The sequence below is a fragment of the Epargyreus clarus genome, unplaced genomic scaffold (assembly GCF_041222505.1).
Source record: "Epargyreus clarus isolate Ecla_fem2 unplaced genomic scaffold, WU_Ecla_fem_2.2 ptg000008l, whole genome shotgun sequence".
Classification (NCBI taxonomy): domain Eukaryota; kingdom Metazoa; phylum Arthropoda; class Insecta; order Lepidoptera; family Hesperiidae; genus Epargyreus; species Epargyreus clarus.
This window is the reverse complement of record NW_027332216.1, coordinates 15,338,831-15,359,431: the sequence shown is the minus strand read 5'-3', so window position 1 is coordinate 15,359,431 and position 20,601 is coordinate 15,338,831. Positions and strand designations below refer to the sequence as shown.

Sequence of the window (20,601 nt, the reverse complement as noted above, 5' to 3'; positions counted from 1 at the left end):
AGGTCTCAGGAGGTCAAAAGTAAATTTAAGGCAATTTGCATGCGGGTTTTTGGTATTTCAACGCTGTATTTCAATCTTAACCCATTAGGTAAAACATGTATCTTAATAAACTTTATAAGACTGTAACACTTTTCATGGACTGCGGTAGCAGCACAGTCCATAAAGTCCATAAATATATGTTTCAAGACCTTTTTGGTATGAAATGTGTGTGTGTGTGTGTCTTTGCACTGAACGTGTCTTTTATCATATAGGAGTAGCAGACAAGCATGTAGTCCATCTGATGGTAAGTGATCACTGTCACTCACATGGACATCTGTAATCAACCCCAGATAAGATGTGATTCTTACCGGAGGTCGGCCACATATGAGCCACTACCTTTGGAATTTAAACTAAGCTGGAATGTTGGAAAAGTATGTCTTCCTTACCACACAGATTGCAGGTTGAATAATAGATTAATAAGAGACATTCTGACTTAATTGTCAAATGCAGTAATATATCTGCATGCTAGAATTCTGGAATTCTGGAATTCAGTTCTATTTGCGGTTACATATCTCGGCAAAGCAGAGGCCACTTAATATTTGGTGCGCAATAAGCTCGTTTGTCGTGTTTGTAGCATCATAGTTACTATTCCAACCTAATTTAGTGAAGTCTCCGAAAGCACATTAATATTACATGCATGGTTGATGCACACATTATCATCATCATCATCATCAACCCATTATTGTTCCACTCCTGGGTACAGGTCTCCTCTCAGACTGAGAAGAATTAGGCCATAGTCCACCGCGCTGGCCAAGTGCGTTTTTTTTATAATATAATAGTAGCAGACGAGCTTGCAGTCCACCTGATGGTAAGTGGCTACTGCCGCCCATGGACATCTGTAATCAACCCCAGATAGGATTAGATATTCCTGGCTGAGGTCAACCACACATGCGCCACTACCCTTGAAGACTAAGCTGGAACGCCTCGGAAAAGTCTGTCTCCCTTACTACACCCTTCAAACCGAAACACAACAGCGCCGAACACTGCTGTTATTAGGTAGAAATAGGTGTAGCGGTGGTGCCGCCGGAGTCGAATCACAAAGGGTTTTACCACCTTCAAATTGGTATATGTAATAAATTTATAATAGCATATAACTTTGAAAAATCAGAGGTTCGTGTCTGGTATTTGAACTTCGGACCATTCGATCAAGGGGCCGAGTTTCTTAACCACTAGGCTATCACTGCTAGTAGCATATAAAGTCGTAGTTTGTAGCATAATAGTTACTATTCCTCCTTAATTTAGTGGTCTCCATAACCATCTAAATGTTACACGCGTGCTTGATGCATACATTATCATCCAATAGTAATTTGTTGAAAACGTTCCACTAAATGCCAGTTATGTAAAACCCGATCAATTTACGACCTAACATTCGTAATCGCTTTGAATTCATCAAAGCCACAAAGCATTGTGTTCAATGTATGTATTGAATTCGGAAATAGTAGGTTCACATGTGGAAGAATGTACCCACATTGTTCCACATGTGAACACATGTGAGTGAAGAGTCATTTAGTTAAATAAATTTGGCATGTAGCTTACTCCACTACAGTGCTTCAATGCAGTTTGAAAGAAAGGGAGAATAAAATATATTTTGATGAACCAAAATTTTCCATATTCAACAATATTTCCTCTAAGCTTCTGGTCATATAATAAAGTATCCGTAAATATATAAAATATCCGTAACATATACATTTAAAAAATCAAAACAAAATTTCCTCAAAAATGTTTTTGAGTCGAAAAATCCGTCTTATACGTACAAACCCTTATCAACCCGTATCGGACACTACCTTTGTCCGTATCGAACGGAACGGAATACTGAATGACGGAGGAGCCGGGCTAAAAGGCAGTCGATTGGACACCGCTGACCTTTATTGAATATGTGGCTCCAATTTATGAAGCTTTCAAGTGATATGTGATTGATGATCTCTTTGTGAATTTGTCCTTATTTTTCTCTTTACCTTTATCAAAAACATAGTCATGCTATTCAATGTAAAAAAAAAAAAAAAGAACATAGTGGTTACAAGCTCGGCTTCTCGGGAGGGTTGGAGGTTGACAGCCCAGGCAAACTTCAGATTTTTAAGTTATGTGCGTATAAAATCAGCTCACCTGATGGTAAGTGGCTACTGCCGACCATGGACATATAACTGTATCATTGGACTGTAATCAACCCTAGGTAAGATAAGAATCTTACAGGTCCGCCACAGATGCGTTACTAACTTAGAGGACTAAGTTAAAACGTCTCGAATGAGTATTTATTTATTTATTTAATCTTTATGAACCTTACAGAAATGTAAAGGCACAAAGGCGGACTTAATGCTATATAGCATACTCTGCTAGTCAAGTATGTTTCCGTTGCATCACTTTTCAAACCGTGTTACGCTCAGCAGCGTTGAACACTGCTGTTATCAGAAAGGTGTGGCGGTGATGCTAATTCAATGACATAGGAATCTATCTGCAGCCTGTGGATAATATATTCACTTATATAATCTTATGAATAATTCAATTACAATCAGTCCCTAATACGCATTGACCTTATCCCTTCAAAGTTCACCGCACAGACAAGATAGGCCTTGGATTAAAATCCTCAGAAGCTTAACGTAACCTTGGAAACACAGGCATCTAATGAGTTCTTGCAAATTAATATAATTATCTAGACTCCTAGCTTAATATAACGTATCGCAAATTGACTTACAAGCAATTTAGGTAATTATCTATAATTTCTGAACCTAAATACAAGTCCCTAATGTTCACATATCAAACACTAATATCTTAGCGTTCTCTTTATTAGAGACATAATTTGTGTGTTATGTAAAAAAGGATAAATAATTAATGGAGTAGTAGAAGCATTATAGCAGTTGCGGTTGTTTCAGTATTACCATGCTCAGTTAGCATTATAATGGTTGCGTATGGTTCGATTTGTTCCATACAAATTAAAAATACAGACTCATATATAAACGTTGTTCATGCCTATAATTGGCACTCATACGAACCTTATTATTATTAATACTACTATAGTGTACTTCTAAGTACTATATAAGGTATTGTGTGTGTTGCTGTTGGCATATAAATAAATAAATAAATACGTGAAATGAGCGGCTTCGAATACTTGAGGCCTGGATTCGGATTTCAGGAAAGGTTTTAATACTCAAAATCATGTCTAAAAAAACATAAAAGATATGAGTAAGCGAGTCTGCGTCATGGTTTAAGCTTTTTCACTTGATTACTCTAGAATGTGGTAAATCACTTCGACGTTATACCCAAGCAACGTAGAGACACAAAATTTTAGACCTCTAAAGTAACAAAGCACCTATGAGTGGCGGTCAATAAAACTTCAATCCTATTTGGAAAATTACAAAAAAAATACAGGAGAATTTTGTCCGACACTGGGACAGTTATAAATTGACGACGATGATTAGATTTATGAAAAAAAACCATCCAAAGATGCCATTTCGAATCTGAATTATAATATAATTATCAAAATCCTACACCCATCAGATTCTGCAATTGTTTCCTTTAATAACGCTCCTAAATATTAGGCCTCCAGAAGGTCTAATTACCATATTTCAAAATTTTATTCATTACCAATTTATTTGAGACACGTACCAGATATCAGTGAAAGATGGCCGTACTTGGTGTCTGTTCTTAAAGTACTTTTATCTTCAACGTATACTGCTCTACGAATTGGGGATTTTAGCTTAGAGGATTAAAACTTATATAATTTTTTGGGTTTCTTTAAGCTGATAGCCCTATGTGGTTCAACTCCGGTATCTCCGGCGTTCCATTTTTGCCCAGTACCAGCAGTGTTACGCACTGTTGTGTTCTTATTTTAAACGTATTTGATGTGTGGATTTGAAGGTGGTAGAACCCTTTGTTGTTCAACTCCAGCACTACCGACATATCTATTTCTGCCTAATACCAGCGTGCCTAATACCTAATGTTAAGCGTTGCTGTGTTATTATTTAAAAGGTGTGGTAAGGGAGACACGTATTTGAGGCATTTCAACGTACCATCGTAGCAAAACGTCTATGACAATTATGTGGGACTCTAAAATCTTGAGTTGATTACAGATGTTCATGGGAAGTAGCTACGTACCATACGATGGTTTGCTGATTTGCTGTTTCAAATTTATAAAAAAAAATATATCTATAAACTGAGCAAAAATACATTTGCCTGCTGTCACAGTCTGACGTATCTGAGTTTGCACGTGAGTGCAATGGCTTGTAAAGGCGAATATTAAAAATACTTCCATTTAGCTTTCGTAAAACGTAGCACAGCTGTTTCATACACACTGTGGAAAGCTTTTTTAAAAATTTTCGTATTCACGTGTTGCTATAATGATATTTTGAAGGTGGTAGAACCCTTTGTTGTTCGACTCCGGCACTACCGACATATCTATTATTGCCTAATACCAGCAATGTTAACCGTTGCTGTGTTCCTATTTAAACGTTATGGTAAGGGAGACACATATTTGAGGCATTCCAATTTAGCACCGTAGCAATGCGTGAGGCCGACACTTATGTGGGACTCTAAAATCTTGAGTTGATTACAGATCTGACGTCCAAGGGCAATTTACCTCAATGGCTTGCTCATTTGTAACTTCAATATTTTTAAAAAATATATGTCTATCACAGATGCCCATGGGTTGCAGTAGCCATTAAACACAATGAACGGCATGCTCGTTTGGTCATTTCAATATTATATTACTATTCAATATAAAAAATGCCTATAAACTGAACAAAAGACACAAGCCGGGTGTGACAGTCTGACGTATTTAAGTTTGCCTGTGAGTGCAATGGCTCGTAAAGGCGGATAGTAAAAAAGCTTCCATTTAGCTTTCGACGTAAAACGCAGCACAGCTGTTTCATACACACTGTGGAGCTTTTGGTTTAAAAATTTCGTATTCATGTGCTGTAGTGAATTATTATGAAATATTGTGCACGAGTTCAACCCGCGATTACTCGCGTTTAAAAGTAAAATAAAATGTAATTAGGAATGTAAAGTTACTCGGAATAAGATGGACGTATTGCCGTGAGTCTAGAATCTAGACTTCACGTTATTTTATGGTGGTACTTTAACTTTTCTAAAATAAAATTAAGCTATCACCTTATAATTTCAGCTGACTGCCAGTGAATGAATGTCAAAATTCGACCAAATGAATTTTGACGTTCAATCACTGTTTTGGAGATCACCATTTTTTTCGAATGTATTTAAATATACAACCCAAATGGGTGGACGCATTGTAACATATGAGCTGTCATTGGATTCCTCAATAATTAATACATACTAATACGTACTAAGCAGTCGGGATTTTATGTTTTCGTAACAATTAAAGTAGAATTCTCTAAGGGACCTAAATAAGGTAAAAAGGTTGTAACGTTACAAAGTAACTTCTTTTGAGTGTTTTTCGTAGAAATGAGATAAGTTGGTGACAATTGTTAAGTCGTTGGAAGACATTTTGAGCTCTTAAGTTGCCAATCGCCTTTACGACACCCTCGGAGTGACGCCTTTTGCCGGACTTACGCATTACTTATATAAGCCTAGAATTGAATTGTCTAAATAGCGCTCACATTATTTAAGCGCTGTAAGGTAGGCACTGAATTGATTTAAAAAGCATTTTTTGTTGAATCAGCAAATTAAAAAGTGGCCAAATTAAAAAATAGTGATAAAAATATCAAAAGTACTTATATTTTTAAAAATATGAAACATTTTCTTGATTCGACTAGCAAATGAATTTCGCGGTGTAAGAGTCAGATGAACGTATCTACATTTTGTCAATTTTACAGGAGACCAAAAATAGTATGAAAATCGCAACGTCAGAGCTTTTACGTTGAAATGGTTCATACTTAATTACGATACTGTGAACAAACAATATTCTATGATTTAAAACGTATTTATTGCAAAAAGGTCTTAGACCTTAACAGATAACATGATAATTAAAACTAATTTAACGGTATTCACAATACATTATTCTGGTTCAATCGAAAGTGGTTCTTATGTTATTTAGTTTTTTTTTTAATCCTGTGAAATGTTGAACATAACGTTACGTCGTTTTGCAATTTCGTTACAGGACTACATTGTGAACCGTTTTGTGAAAAAAAAAAACAATTTTTGTTTTTTTTTGTAGATTCGTTCACCTGACTTTTACACCGCGGTATGTGGTCACGTGATAACTGTAACCCTCCGTATAGAGGCTTCTGCCTGAATCCAATCGTAGATTCGATGCCACTCCTGGGGACTAAGATGATCATCTCATATGTCTGATATGTGTGATGTGTCTGTGTTCTGACGCGCAGAGGGTCCCGGGTTCGATCCCCGGCCAGACAGAAATCTAAATGATGAATTTAGGTTTCTATTTCTGGGTCTGGGTGTTTGTGTATTTGTCTTTGTGTGTGTACATGGCACCCACGATACAGGGAATCCTAGTGTGGAGCTGTGAGTTTAGAAAGCGTTATTATTATTATTATATGTAAGTCAGCTGGCACCTATAACCTTCTACCATCATCATCAATCCATTACTGTCCCACTGCTGCTTTTTTATATAAAGCAGGTTTCCTCACGATGTTTTCCTTCATCGTTTAAGCAAGTGATAATTAATTTGTAATACGCACATAACTTTTAAATCAGTGGTGCGTGCCTGGGATTTGAACCTCGGAGCCGTCGATCGTGAGGCCAAGTTTCTTAATCACTAGGCTATCACTGCTTGGACTAGAATAGGGCTACGGTATCCCCTGCCTGTCGTAGGAGGCGACTAAAAGAGGGCTTCCGGGGTTGCGGACGGCAAGAGTGGGAGCTCGAACCGTCCAGCAAGCGACCCCGGGAAGGACGGCGGTATGTGTGGTCGCAAACCGTCGTAAACACTACGTGGTGTGGGAGGAGCGAAAACTGCTCCCCCAGTACCCTGGGCTCTACCGAGCCCGTTGGGCATCGCGCTTGGAGGGCTCCGGTTGTGTTCCGTTGGAGATCCCGGAGTTCTCCAACAAGCGTTGAGGACGGCCACCGGGGCGGTTTTAGTGCGGTAAAAATCCCACATAACCCGGCGTCGCTCCCACGTCGTCGGGTACCTATTGAAGGTTTCCCCCTCGAGAAGAAGAAAAAAAAAAAAAGGCTATCACTGCCTTTCAATAGAATAGACAGTGGTTCTCAATAGAACCAGTGTAATCGGCAATCCTATTAAGTATTATATGAATTTTAATAACTTAACAATATAAACGGCAATATCAATGTTAATTTATGAATAATATAATCTGAGTTGTTCAGCTAAATATACCCACCACTAGGACAATGATATGATGAAAATGTATTAACTCATTCGCACATCGCACAATATTCACATTTAAATTAGAATTCGCTAACAGCTTTTGGCGTATTTGCGTATAACGATAATATTTCCGGTCAGATAATTTTATGTCTGTTGAATCACTGCTATTTCCATGTTATGTTAATATCCATAAATTAATATTTATGATGGTAAAACATCATTTTATGAGGTAATAATATTGTTGATCTTGTGCCTCATAGGTACGGGTGGTAATGTTAAGTTAACACGTTGTTAGCAGTGAAGGCAGTGATAGCCTAGTAGTTAAGAAACTCGGCATCTCGATCGAGGGGTCCGAGGTTCAAATCCCAGGCTCAACCTCTGTTTTTCAAAGTTATGTGCGTATTAGAAATTTCCCTTCACCGTTTAGCAAGTGAAAATTTTCACTTGCTAAACGGTGAAGGGAAAGATCGTGAGGAAACCTGCATACCTGAGAGATTTATAAAAAAAAACAATCTCAATGGTATGTGAAGCCTACCAATACGCACTTGGCCAGCGCGGTGGACTATGGCCTCATCCTTCTCATTACGAGAGGAGACCCGTGCGCAGCAGTGGGACAGTAATGGGTTGATGATGAACCGTTATTACATGAGGCGTCGTAACTTAGTCCTTATGCAGCTAAATAAATGTACGAGTATGTAGATATGGATGAATTTTGTGAAGTGCTTAGATGCACGAGGCGATCCAACTTAGTCCTGATTGGCAATTTGTCTAAGAGAGATCCCTAATCAGATTAACTAACAAATGTACATGGACGACGGTGACCATTTGTCCAGTGAAACTGCATATTTATTATAAATTTCTTAAAAAAATGTTTACCGCCACCCAATGATATTTGTACTCTTAGAACATGAATCATATTTTGCTATCATACATTACTAATAACAAAACAGCAGAGTTGCCACTGTATAAAAATAAAAATAGCGTATATAAGTTTATGACTAGAATTAAGACTTTAGTTACGCTAATGTTTCATTTCCATAAACAACAACAGGAAATGACGAAAATCCAGCTCGAAGGACCAAAAACCTAGGCATAGCTTATCGATTTTGCAATAAGTGAGATGGTTCCTCCGATAGCTACTTTTTATACTCTTTCGCCGTTGATTGTTTTATAATGGCACTCTCAGGCCACTGTTACGAATAAAGCAATGACTTGAACAATTTTATCGGATTTTCGTTTTGAGATTTTCGAAAAATAAGCTACTCAGACCCTGAAATGCCTAATGACTCGTTTTCAGTCTATCAATGATGGATTTACATTATCCCTGAAAGCACTGGATTTCAGTAAAAGTTTGCTATCATATTCCAATGAAGTTTTTTCCAATATTAGCTTCTATAGCCAATATTAGTAAGAATAAATATCTAAAATGACTCAAGTTCTCCTAAATATATCTCATTTAGAAGGATACAGCTAGTAAATATAATAGTAGTGGTAAATCCGAATTATAATGGTGATATTTGGTTCATGAATAATAAAAATATTTTATTCAATTACAAAGAAACTAAGTATATCTCCTGATGATAATTGATCACAGCCTCCACTAGACGTCTGTCCTTAGATTTTTAATTTACAAAAACTAAACTCCCGAGTTCATTTCAAAATAGTAATACGTCCAAAAGAAAGAGAAAAGCAGTACCAAAAAGAATACCCTAGTGATTAGGAATTTGGCCTCTCAATAAAGTCCAAAGTTGCAATCTTAGGTGGTAAAGGAAAACATCATGAGAAAACTACACGCGCTGAGAGTTAAAAAAAAATCAAAGGCGTGTTTTAGCCAGCGACCTAAGCACCTCTCACTCTGAGGGGAAATCTGTGACCAACAGATACAAACAAGGAAGGTAATAATATATCAAAAACACATCTATCAATTCCACCGATAAGTTTTACGGACAATTATTTCCACACGTTTACAAGTTCATCCATCGATAACCAACGCAATCTACCGTAAATCCCGTAATCCCGTAAACTGTCGATAACAGTTTATACCTCCGTTGTGAAATAACGACTAATGAAAACGATCGGTTTCGGAACTACTACAATCGTTATGGTTGCTGCGATAACCGGTTTTATTTATTTAAGCTTTATGATATTAAAAAATAATTATTGTTAGTTGTAATACTTTATAACTGGACAGCCCGCATTGCGGAGCGGTTGCCTTACCGGTCTGACGCGCAAAGGCTTCCGGGTTCGATCCCCGGCCAGACAGATATCTGAATGATGCATTTAGATATCTATTCTGGGTCTGGGTGTTTGTGTTTATGTGTGCCATGGACCCCACGATACAGGGAATCCTAGTGTGGGGCTGTGTGTGTGTTTTGTGTAAATACTTAAATTACTTTATGCCTAACAGCTGGGCACAGGTTTCTTGGCTTGAATAATACCATATTTCAACGTGGATTGGTGGAGTAAATACAGCTTACCGGTCAACCATGTTTGATGTATTTAAAATATAGTGGAAGGTTTGACCAAGGTGGTATTACCACTACATCTATTTCTAGCATCGAGCTATTCCGAAGGATGTAGTGGTGGAAGGTGATTCCGACTTACTATTTTTCTTTTTTTATATAATACAGGAGTAGCAGGCGAGCAGGCAGCATGAACATCTGTAATCAACCCCAAATAGGATTACATATACCAACCTGAGATCGGTGATAGAAGCGCCGCTACCCCTGAGGATTAAGCTGGAACACCTCGGAAAAGTATGTCTGCCTTACCACATCCTTCGAACCAGAACACAGCAGCGTTTGACACTGCTGTTATGAGGCAGCTATAGAAATGGCCATACTTCCATATGAGGTGACTTTAGTTCTCAGGAGTGGCATCACATATGGGAAGGGTTCTGGTACAAACCCTTTTCTATATGGAATTGTTTTAAATATCCATGGGCGACACTGACCACTTAACATCAAATGGAAGAATACTCATTTGCTATTTAAATTAAAAAAAAACTAAAATAAGTTTTCTTTCCATAACACAATTGCCGCATTACCGATAACATGATCGGGACCGACAGTCTAAGTGCGTATGTAATGCAAGTGGCACGCATGTGGTTGCATCGCGTGTGCGGACGCGTGACAAATCATGTCCGTTACTAATTATAATTCCATCCATATTTTACGTACCACATATTGAAATGTGACAATTTCTAGTATGAAGTAACGAGCTTTTGCCCGCAGCTTCGCTCGCGTTACGAAGTAATATTTTCATCCCCTATTTTATCCTCTTGGGGGTAGAATTGATCAAAATCCTTTCTTAGCGGATGCCTACGTCATAACATCTACCTGCATGCCAAATTTCAGCCCGATCCGTCCAGTGCTTTGGGCTGTGCGTTGATAGATCACTATGTCAGTCAGTCACCTTTGAGTTATTTATATTTAGATATATATTTAGACTACCACATGACGATCTTTTATAGGCAAAACATTGAATAGACCGTTAATAATTAATAGGCGTTATGGATCATTTACGATTGTACTGCACTGTTATTAGCGCTTTAAATTATATATAAATTATATATATATAAGTTGGCATTAGGTGCGTTGTTACCCCTGAGGGCTAAGTTGGAACGCTTCTGATAACTACCTATATCACCATTACCACACCCTTCAAAGCGGAACACAACAGCGCTTAACATTGCTGTTATAAGAAATAGGTGTAGTGATGACACACCCACCACCATAATCACATCTAAAAGTTACTTAAAGTACTTACTTTATATCCAGATTTTTAAATTATCACTCACTTTTAAATGTGAGTGAGAGTGATTTTTTCAGTGTTTCTACAAATTTGCTACTTAAATGACATAATGAGACCAAAAACTAAACAATTGCCGAATACTACTCGTACAATAAAATAAAATCCTGCAATGATTTTCAAACGAGTTTTCCATAACCAATAAAAGGTCATTCTTAAAATATACAAAAATAATTATTGCTATTACATTGTCATACATGAAACAAGTAATGTGACTACTTAAACTACATTAAAAGTTTCATGTCGAAATTAAAAAAAAAAAAACTTCGGTACTTACATTACATCCTGTTGTCAAGATGTAATCTTAATTGCTTCCTGTCGATCTTAGATATAAAATAATAACTTGTTATAAACTCTTTGCCGTAACACGTAACACAACACAAAAAAAGGACTTTTATTATTTTACATTTTACTTGCGAACGCAAGTTAAACACAAATTCGAAATTCAAAAATATCCCGCAAACTCTTTAACAACACACAAAATTAAATTCCATTAACAAAACTGGCAACAAAAAATAAGACGTCTTTAAAACTGCGTTCTATTTTCGAACGTTAAGAAAAATAAATTCAAATTCGTATCGGTACTCGCCGAACTTGGTTCAGAGGGAGTGCGGGGCGACCTCTCTGGAAGAAAATCTCGCGCGAACTGAGCTGTGTCCCGCTGGGCCAGATCGAATTGGTCCTTCGTTCGAAATCATCTGGTGACAATTTGTGACGGGGAAATGAATTTTAAAAAGGTAATTTGAATTGGGAATTGTGACTGTCTGTGACTATGGAGGTACATACGAGCGTAGGGTAATTGCAGCTAAAAACGTGACCAGTAGAATTGATAAGAGGCAGTTGTAACACGTTATTTTCATATAATTTAATTTCAGTAAAATATAAGTAAGCTTTATATATTTTGAAGAAGATATTTTAGTATAAATTATGAACATAAATTTCTGGCTATCATTTTATAGAGATAGCATTTCTGTAAACGACGCATCCACTGATTTATGATCATGTTTGTAGATCTTTGTTAAAAAAATATAAATCACATTGTAGGGTCTTGAGAAGTTGTAATTAATGTTTATTTTATGTAGGTTTTTTAACCATCAAAATATATCTCAATTTTTGATAATAATTATGTTTAGCCGTACTGAGTAAACTCGCATAGAGTATATTTTATATAATTGATTGAACATTCATAAAGTATTTCAGTGCTATTGGTTAAGAGAGATAATTTTATGTGTGTACATTTTATGTGGTTAATATTTTTGGAGTGATTGGTAAATATGAAGAGCTCGGTTCTCTACAGGCATAAATATCCACTGGCTGCCATTTTTTCCGATAGTGGATTAATCACTGTTTTTACCTGAAGCCTTTGTAGTCCGAAGCTTTTCCCGCTCTACTACATAAAGGCCTTTTTAGGTCGCCAAGTTTTTTTGGAGTACGATAGAGATATCTTTTAACCATTTTATATTCATGACAGTATGAAAGCACATTCTTTTGAGACGTCACGGTACACATTACTGTACCTACTACTCGTAAGACAGGGCATGGCTCGCCTTTTAAGTTCAGAAAAAATATTTTTAAGGTCGCCTTTTAAGGTCAACAAGCTTGACAGAGACTATGTTCTTCACACGCACTCACACACTCACGCTATAAAATAAGTAATATTAATTACTTGTTTTATATTTGTTACAAAACACATTTCGGTATGTATAATCCTATTTGAAATTGATTACAGATATGTACGGACATAGATGTACGGACATGTCTGTAATTAATTTCAAATAGGATTAGAGTCCTTACTTAGGTCTTACCATAGGCCTTACTTAGACTTATCCTAGGTCGGCACATATACACTACCCCTGAGTCTTAAGTATCTCTGCCTCACCACATACTCAATTCTCCCTCTTAAGATACCCTTCTATCTAAAATACCGCAGCTTAACTCTTGTTATAAAACAGTATAATATTACATTGTCATACAATTAACATATGCAGTTCAATCGGTAACTGGAAAATTAGTCAAATTTTAATTGCACAATTTGACCTGAACATACATTGTAAGTTAAATAAAATCTTGTCAAATTTGAACACCTCCGCAGACCAATTGACGAGTTGTACTTTTTTAACTGTAATTACTGTGTACTTATATCTGTATAGGACTAAACATAGAATATTAATGTCTTAATAATTCCCAATTAATAAGTTTCTGTTCCATAACAATTTCAATTCGTGGTTCAAAGTTTCTAGCTTAAACTTTCTAAGAGCCAAGACATAGGTGACATAGGGCCCATATTACTCTACTTAATTAGGTTATAAATTTTAGCCTGCCATCATTGTTAATTGAAATTACGTTTCAAAGTTTGGTCGGTCTGTCAAACTGTCAAAAACAGTGTTGTTCAGTGGTTGGTACTGTTTCTACTAAACGGGTCGATATTTACTGCTGTTACCCTTTTTATTTTTTCAAGCTTGTTATTGACTTGCCTTGATAATTCGTATATGGCTCGTGACGGTTGCGGTGGACAAACAGCGTATAGATGAGGTTCGAATTTTACATCTGAGTTTTAAAAGCAGTTAACCGAATTGATCTGCAATTTTGCATACACATGTGATTTGGATGACAATGCATGATAGGTTCGTGATGTCATTCTAAATCGAATATGGCGGTTCACCCATGATGGCGGATCGATTATTTTTATACATCGCCATAGGAGGAAATAATTGTTAGAAATAACTTGCTACAGCGGAGAAGAAAAACCTTTCGAGAAATGCTACACGCCTAAGCGTTCTTTACCAAAAAGTTCACAATATTTATGTATATTGTCTACCAATTCGCACTTGACTATCGCGATGAACTGTGCCCTAACCCGTCTTAATCAGTGAACATATAAATGCCCAACAGTGTGATAATATTTTGACAAGAGACATCTATTATGTACGTGACCTACACCAAATAAACTATTACTATTTATATTTCGATGTTTAATTTTACTTTGTGTGTTTGTGTACCGTAATCCTCAGGAAATCCGTGTTAGTATATTAAAGCCCACACAGTTTTTCGGTCGCTATTACATCTTATTTATAAATTTGCATGGACGCATTTAATCTGTAGTTACAGATGTCGTAACATAACATTCGTAAAATTAACTTTACCCTGTCTTTAAAATTAAGGACCTGTACACCATTGATATTATACGGCATTGAGGAAGGTAAATTAATCTATTATTCGGAGAACTTCGTATACGACATTAAATCACCATTAACTCGGCCAGGAGTCGAACCCAGGATTTGCTTGTGCGTCGGATCATCATCAACTCATTACTGTCCTACTGCTGGGCACGGGTCTCCTCTCATAATGAAAAGGATTAGGCCATAGTCCACCGCGCTGGCCAAGTGCGTATTGGTAGACTTTACCTTATATGGTACCTTACTTGGTATACCTTACAGATTTTTTGTTAATCTCTCAGGTATGCAGGTTTCCTTCACCGTTTAGCAAGTGATAATTAATTTCTAATACGCATATAACTTTGAAAAAAATCAGATCAAAATCAAATCAGAAAGAAATCAGAGGTGCGTGCCTGGGATTTGAACCTCGGACCTCTCGATCGAGAGGCCGAGTTTCTTAACCACTAGGCTATCACTGCCTTGCGTCGGATGTATTACACAAATATATTATTTTCACAAATGTGTGTAAATATGTATAATAACATTTATAACGTTTGATTATTATGTTTACTGTATAATTAGAGGAAACCTTGGTCACTTAACTAAATAATATTGAATACAAATTCCAGGAGAACCTTGAAACGTTTCCATTATGACGGTAGACGCTTCCGGTGTGTCCCTCGGGATAAAATCATTCAAGCATACGAGTATAATTACGAAACAATAATGGCTTATATACTTGTATAGTGGATTTTATTTCACTTGACTGCCTCATAATAATGATATAGGGTACTTTTTTAAATTAGCGTGTGTGTATGTTTATATGTGTGAGTTTGTTTGTCTGTGCGCGCGCGTTTGAAGCATGTATGCGTGGTTAGGTTCGTGCACTGTGCATCTACTCGTATATTTTTTTCTTATATGTGTGTGTGGCGTGAGTGTTTGTTTTGTGTGCGTAGGTGGTAATATACTTGCGTGGATGAATATATGTAAATATTCTTTAACACACTTTGTAACCGATAGAGTTTTTTTTCTGTGAAACTGATATAACTAATGAGTATAAATTCCACCTGACGGTAAGTGGCCACTGCATCCTATACACGTGTAGCGTCAATTTATTAAAAGGTATGAAGTCCTACTTAAGTTCAGCGTGATACGTTGCTACTCCTCAAAAACTAAGTCGGAATGCCTCGTGATCTTTGTCAGTATTTTGACCACAAATAGATTATTAAAAAATGTCAATGTTAATAAAAATATTAATTTGCAGATTGCTTATAATACACTAGCACCACTTTTATTAAGCGCACTTTTATTTGTAAAAACACAATTATTTATACTTTCGAACTTTTAAAGTTTGAACTCATTGACCGTCAAAGCGTAGGTGTAGGGCACGTTCCTATAAATTTGTTATTTTATCTACAATACCCTATTTATATAAGTAAACCTTTTACTCCTACGGGGCCGCTTATTTTAGAAGCTATATGAGGTAATATTTTTATGTTGGAATTATTTTTATTTGTAGCAAATAATTGACTTAAGGTCAGTGCACATACGCTTGTTTGCAAGTATAATAAGTAGTGATAGCTTGGTAGTGGAAAGGCGGCCTTATTCCGAAGGATCCAAAGTTTTAATCCCAGACATCTCAAAGTAGTGTATTAGGAATCAATTATCGCTTACTTTACAGGTGAAGGAAAACATCGTGAAAAAAATATATACCTGAGACCTTTAAAAAAAATCTCTACCAATTTGCACTTGATCAGAGCTGTGAGTCATGGCCTAATCCTTCACATTCTGAAATGAGACCCGTGCCCAGAAGTGAGACAGTATTGCTTAATGGTGATGATGATGATGATGATAAAAATATATATTTTCTTTATAATACTGAAGTTGCAAACGAGCATGCAGTCCACCTGATGGTAAGTGGCTACTGCCGCCCACGGACATCAGAAATCAACCCCAGATAAAGTTATATTTATACCTGACTTCGGCGACAAATGCGTTGCTACCTTTAAGGATTAAGTAGGAACGCCTCGGATAAGAACGTTCCTCTTAATTTATTTTATAAAAAGAAACCTATTTAGCAGCCCGACTTGCGGCATTGTGTACATTTTGTTGTGTATAGCAAATCGCCCAATATTGCTTTAACACACCGTTATTTTTCCTCCAAAGTGTTTTTGAGTGAGCCAAATTTCTCAACGGCACCCCAAGGGGATCCCAAAATTTATGAGGGTGTAATGAAAGGGTCTGTTGAAATCCAGAATGCTGAAAGTCCCTAGAGATTACATTTTCGAAATATTGTTATACTTACAATAAGGAAAATGACATAACTATTTCATTTATCTGCGTAATGTAAGGGCGTTTAGGATTCTAATATACGAGGCGGCAGTCGATAACAACAGGCGACGATGAAGCGCAGTCACTAACAGTTGACGAAATTCGGCGGTCGTTGACGATGGTCTCGGGTAGTTGGAGACAGTCACTAACAACAGCCAACGACAGTCGGCGGTTGTTGGCGGTCGGCGGCAGTCACTAACAACAACCAACGACAGTCGGCGATTGTTGACGGTCGGCGGCAGTCACTAACAACAACCAACAACAGTCGGCGGTTGTTGACGGTCGGCGGCAGTCACTAACAACAACCAACAACAGTCGCCGGTTGTTGACGGTCGGCGGCAGTCACTAACAACAACTAACGACAATCGGCGGTTGTTGACGGTCGGCGGCAGTCACTAACAACAACCAACGACAGTCGGAGGTTGTTGACGGTCGGCGGCAGTCACTAACAACAACCAACAACAGTCGCCGGTTGTTGACGGTCGGCGGCAGTCACTAACAACAACCAACGACAATCGGCGGTTGTTGACGGTCGGCGGCAGTCACTAACAACACTCGACTCGTCACTCGACTACGATGTCACTTTGAACTACTCTCATTATTGCAATAAGTTATACGTATATTTTCAGATTGCAAATAATTTAAATATTGTCAAATGCAATACCAAAATAATTTTAGACCTACCTTTCACATAATTTAATGTTATAATGTATCTGACATTTGATTTGTGGGCAAATAAAATTATTTTAACTTGTATTATATTATTTAAATTGAATTTTATCAAATGAAATTACGAAACTTGTGACTTTTACGAAATGCGGCTCTTAATGAAAATGTGCAGAAATTATGAAAAATTATTGCAGTCAGTGATAACAATTAACTAGTCAACAAACCTAATAGCACCTTTGTGGCACCACCGTCACATCTATTTCTGATAGCGGTGATAAGCGCTCCTGTACTTGGAGTTTGAAGGGTGTAGTAAGGGAGATATACTTGCCTGAGGTGTTCCAAATTAGTTTTCAGGGGTAGCAGCGAGTCTGTAGCCGACTTCAGATAGGAACCTAATCTTATCGGGGGTTGATTACAGATGTCCATGGACGGCAGTAGCCATTTACCATCAGGTGAATTATGCAGTCCACCTGACTCTGCAGGCCATCTGATGGTAAGGGCTTATCTGCTACGCCTATATTATAAAAAGCTGCAATTTAGCTCTGACACTCAAACCATTATCAAATAGATTATTTAAAACTAGCTACGTCCCGCGGTTTTACCCGCATTAAAAAGTAATTCTAACGCGGGGCACATTTAGTTCTAAAATATAAGTAGCCTAAGTTACTCCTTATTACATCAGCTACCTGCCAATAAGAGTCCCGTCAAAATCGATCCAGCCATTTCTGAGATAAGCCAGAACAAACAGACAGACAGACAGACAAAAATTATAAAAAAAGTGTTATTTTGGTGTATGTATCGTATGTATATTTTTATGCATGTAGTAAAAAGCAGTTATTTTAATATTAAAAACAGACACTCCAATTTTATTTATATGTATAGATAAAATTCTATTAAAGTCAGACATAACCTATTATTATTCAACTAAACTACAACAACTTAAGTACTATAATATTTTACTTAAATATAACGTACTAGAAAATATTCTCTTTGAACTTAGATACTTTAGTTTTTTTCCGTAAATTCACTACCTCAATATTATTCTTCATCTAAGCCCACATTGGAGTGTTCCTCCCACTCACCTCTTATGCTTTTAAAATATGAATCATGCTCGGATATCATGTTAAAAGTGGTAAGGAAATGTGCTTCCGAGAAGGAAAGAGCTATATTCATTTAAAGTAGCATAGACGGGCGGTTATAACGCTTGTTTCATTAACCGCAACTGTTAGGGTGGGTTTCATCGAAAACCCGGTAACAGTGTGCGTTAAAGTAATATAACAGTAACTTTGACGGAAGCGATGGAATGTAAGAATACTGTGTTGCACCAATTGATTCGTCATTAACGTCATTTTTGTTGCTGTCACTGCAATTTTTATTCGAAATTGATAGATAGGGAAGTTGACAAATATATTTAACCGATCGAAATTGAGCGGTTAACGTTAAGTATTAGTTATGACGTAATTTCAACTTCAACTAAAATAGTGCAACTATTTATTTTCTTAACCATGGATTTGACGTTGGTTAGGCTTCTGTAATTGTTAAAGTTACATGATGCAACCCACCCTATTGATATTTAGCGGTACGACGTGAGCGATAAATGAACTTTGTAAATTAAAATCCTAAAAATAAATTAATAGATGGATTGATTATTAAAAAGGGGCCTTAAAAGAGCTATTCTAACTTTTCAAGAAAAGCATCGCATTTGTGGATGACCTGCTTTAATCTTATATGGGATTGTTTGCAGATATCTATGAGGCAAAGTGGCTATAAAGTGTATAAAAAGTTCCACATAAAAGTTCAGCTATTAAAATATGCCAAATCAATTTCGCTAATTAACTATTTTGTCACCTCAACATTCATTGAAACTTTTGAAGAAGACTTACTAAAAAACCTTACAACGCATTTGTAAATAGTCAGTACATTTTTTGGCGTCGCGAACGCTCGACTGCGCGCATTACAAGCCTTGTAAGATATGAATTTTAATAAGAATTTTTAATAACACTTCGATCGCGTATTTCACTCAAAGAGGGTGGATCTCGAGGACGTGATGTCGCGGTTAAGCCGGCGGTTTAGGGTTAAAATGCAATATCTATTGTTTTATATATTTTTATAATATGTAGCAGACGAGCATGTAGTCCACCTGGCGGTAAGTGGCTACTGCCGCCCATGGACATCTGTAATCAACCCCAGATAGGATTAGATTCCTATCTGAGGTCGCCAACAGATGCGCTGCTACCCCTGAGGACTAAGCTGGAACGCCTCGGAAAAGTATGTTTCCCTTACCCTTCAAAACGGAACACAGCAGCGCCTAACACTGCACTTATGAGGCAGAAATAGGTTGTGGCGGTGATGCCGCCGGAGTAGAACCACAAAGGGTTTAACACCTATAAAACCCAAACCTTATCCCTAAAAATGAAGTGCCTATTAATTTCCCCTCATTAATAAAACTAGTTCACGTAAACAACCATACTTTATAGAGACCACCTTAAATCAATAGAATATTCAGGGGGATTCTGTGATCTTGGCACTCTGCCCTCTCTGAGGCCAGTATCCCATCGCGGCTCACATAGACACCATGTCTCCTTACGCGACCCTGTTTGCTTATTTTGGTGTAAGTTTTCAAATAACTCGTCTAAAATGTCTTTTAAAATCTAGATATAGATATAGTTTAAACAGTGATATGTATGTATTTTAGCCTGTCTAGTTAGGGAAAGTACCCTTTGTGGATCGACTTCGGAGACAACACCGTCACACTTAATTGTGCTTATTTCTGCCTAATAACATTAGTTTTAAGCGCTGTTGTGTTCCCATTAAGGGTGTGGTAAGGAAAATACCTACGTATCTGAGGTGTTCTTACTTGGTCCTCGGTTGTTTGTCCACCGCATCGTCACCGAGCCGATACCGAGAACGAGATTACTTCGGGCCGATTTGAATATGTCGTGACGGCGATAGTTTGTCCACCGCGACCGAAAGCGTCGGTTTATTTTGTTTCAGCTATCACGCGTGTGACGGCAGGGTATGGACAAGTTCCAACGTGTTTTATATTATCGGCACATCGGCCCGTCAAAATGTCGGTGCGGATCTAGCGATCACGCCGATCTACTCGAAGTATCGGCGGCTGGGATGACGGTGCTCGGGTGACGGACGTGCGTTGGACAAGCGGCTATAGTAAATGTATGTATGCTACTTCGGTGCCGTCATCAATTATTGGTATAGGCTCGGTGGAGGTGGCGGTGGCGTCTCTGCGCCGAACCTGAGGTAGTAATCTAACCTTGTTTGGGGTTGAGTACAGATGTCCATGTGCGGCGGTAGTAGTTCTATATTTTAAAAAATCCAACGAAA

The 20,601-nt window shown here is 37.4% G+C and overlaps 1 protein-coding gene across 1 annotated transcript in view; it reads right to left on the bottom strand.

Annotated features, from left to right (window-relative positions):
* AstA-R1 (allatostatin A receptor 1) overlaps positions 1-11,738 on the bottom strand; it is a 147,523-nt gene extending 135,785 nt beyond the window's left edge. The window contains exon 1 of the mRNA XM_073076216.1: positions 11,382-11,738. The gene's annotated coding sequence lies outside the window, so the exon portion shown is untranslated. The remainder of the gene's footprint in view (positions 1-11,381) is intronic.
* Between the last annotated feature and the right edge of the window lie 8,863 nt (positions 11,739-20,601).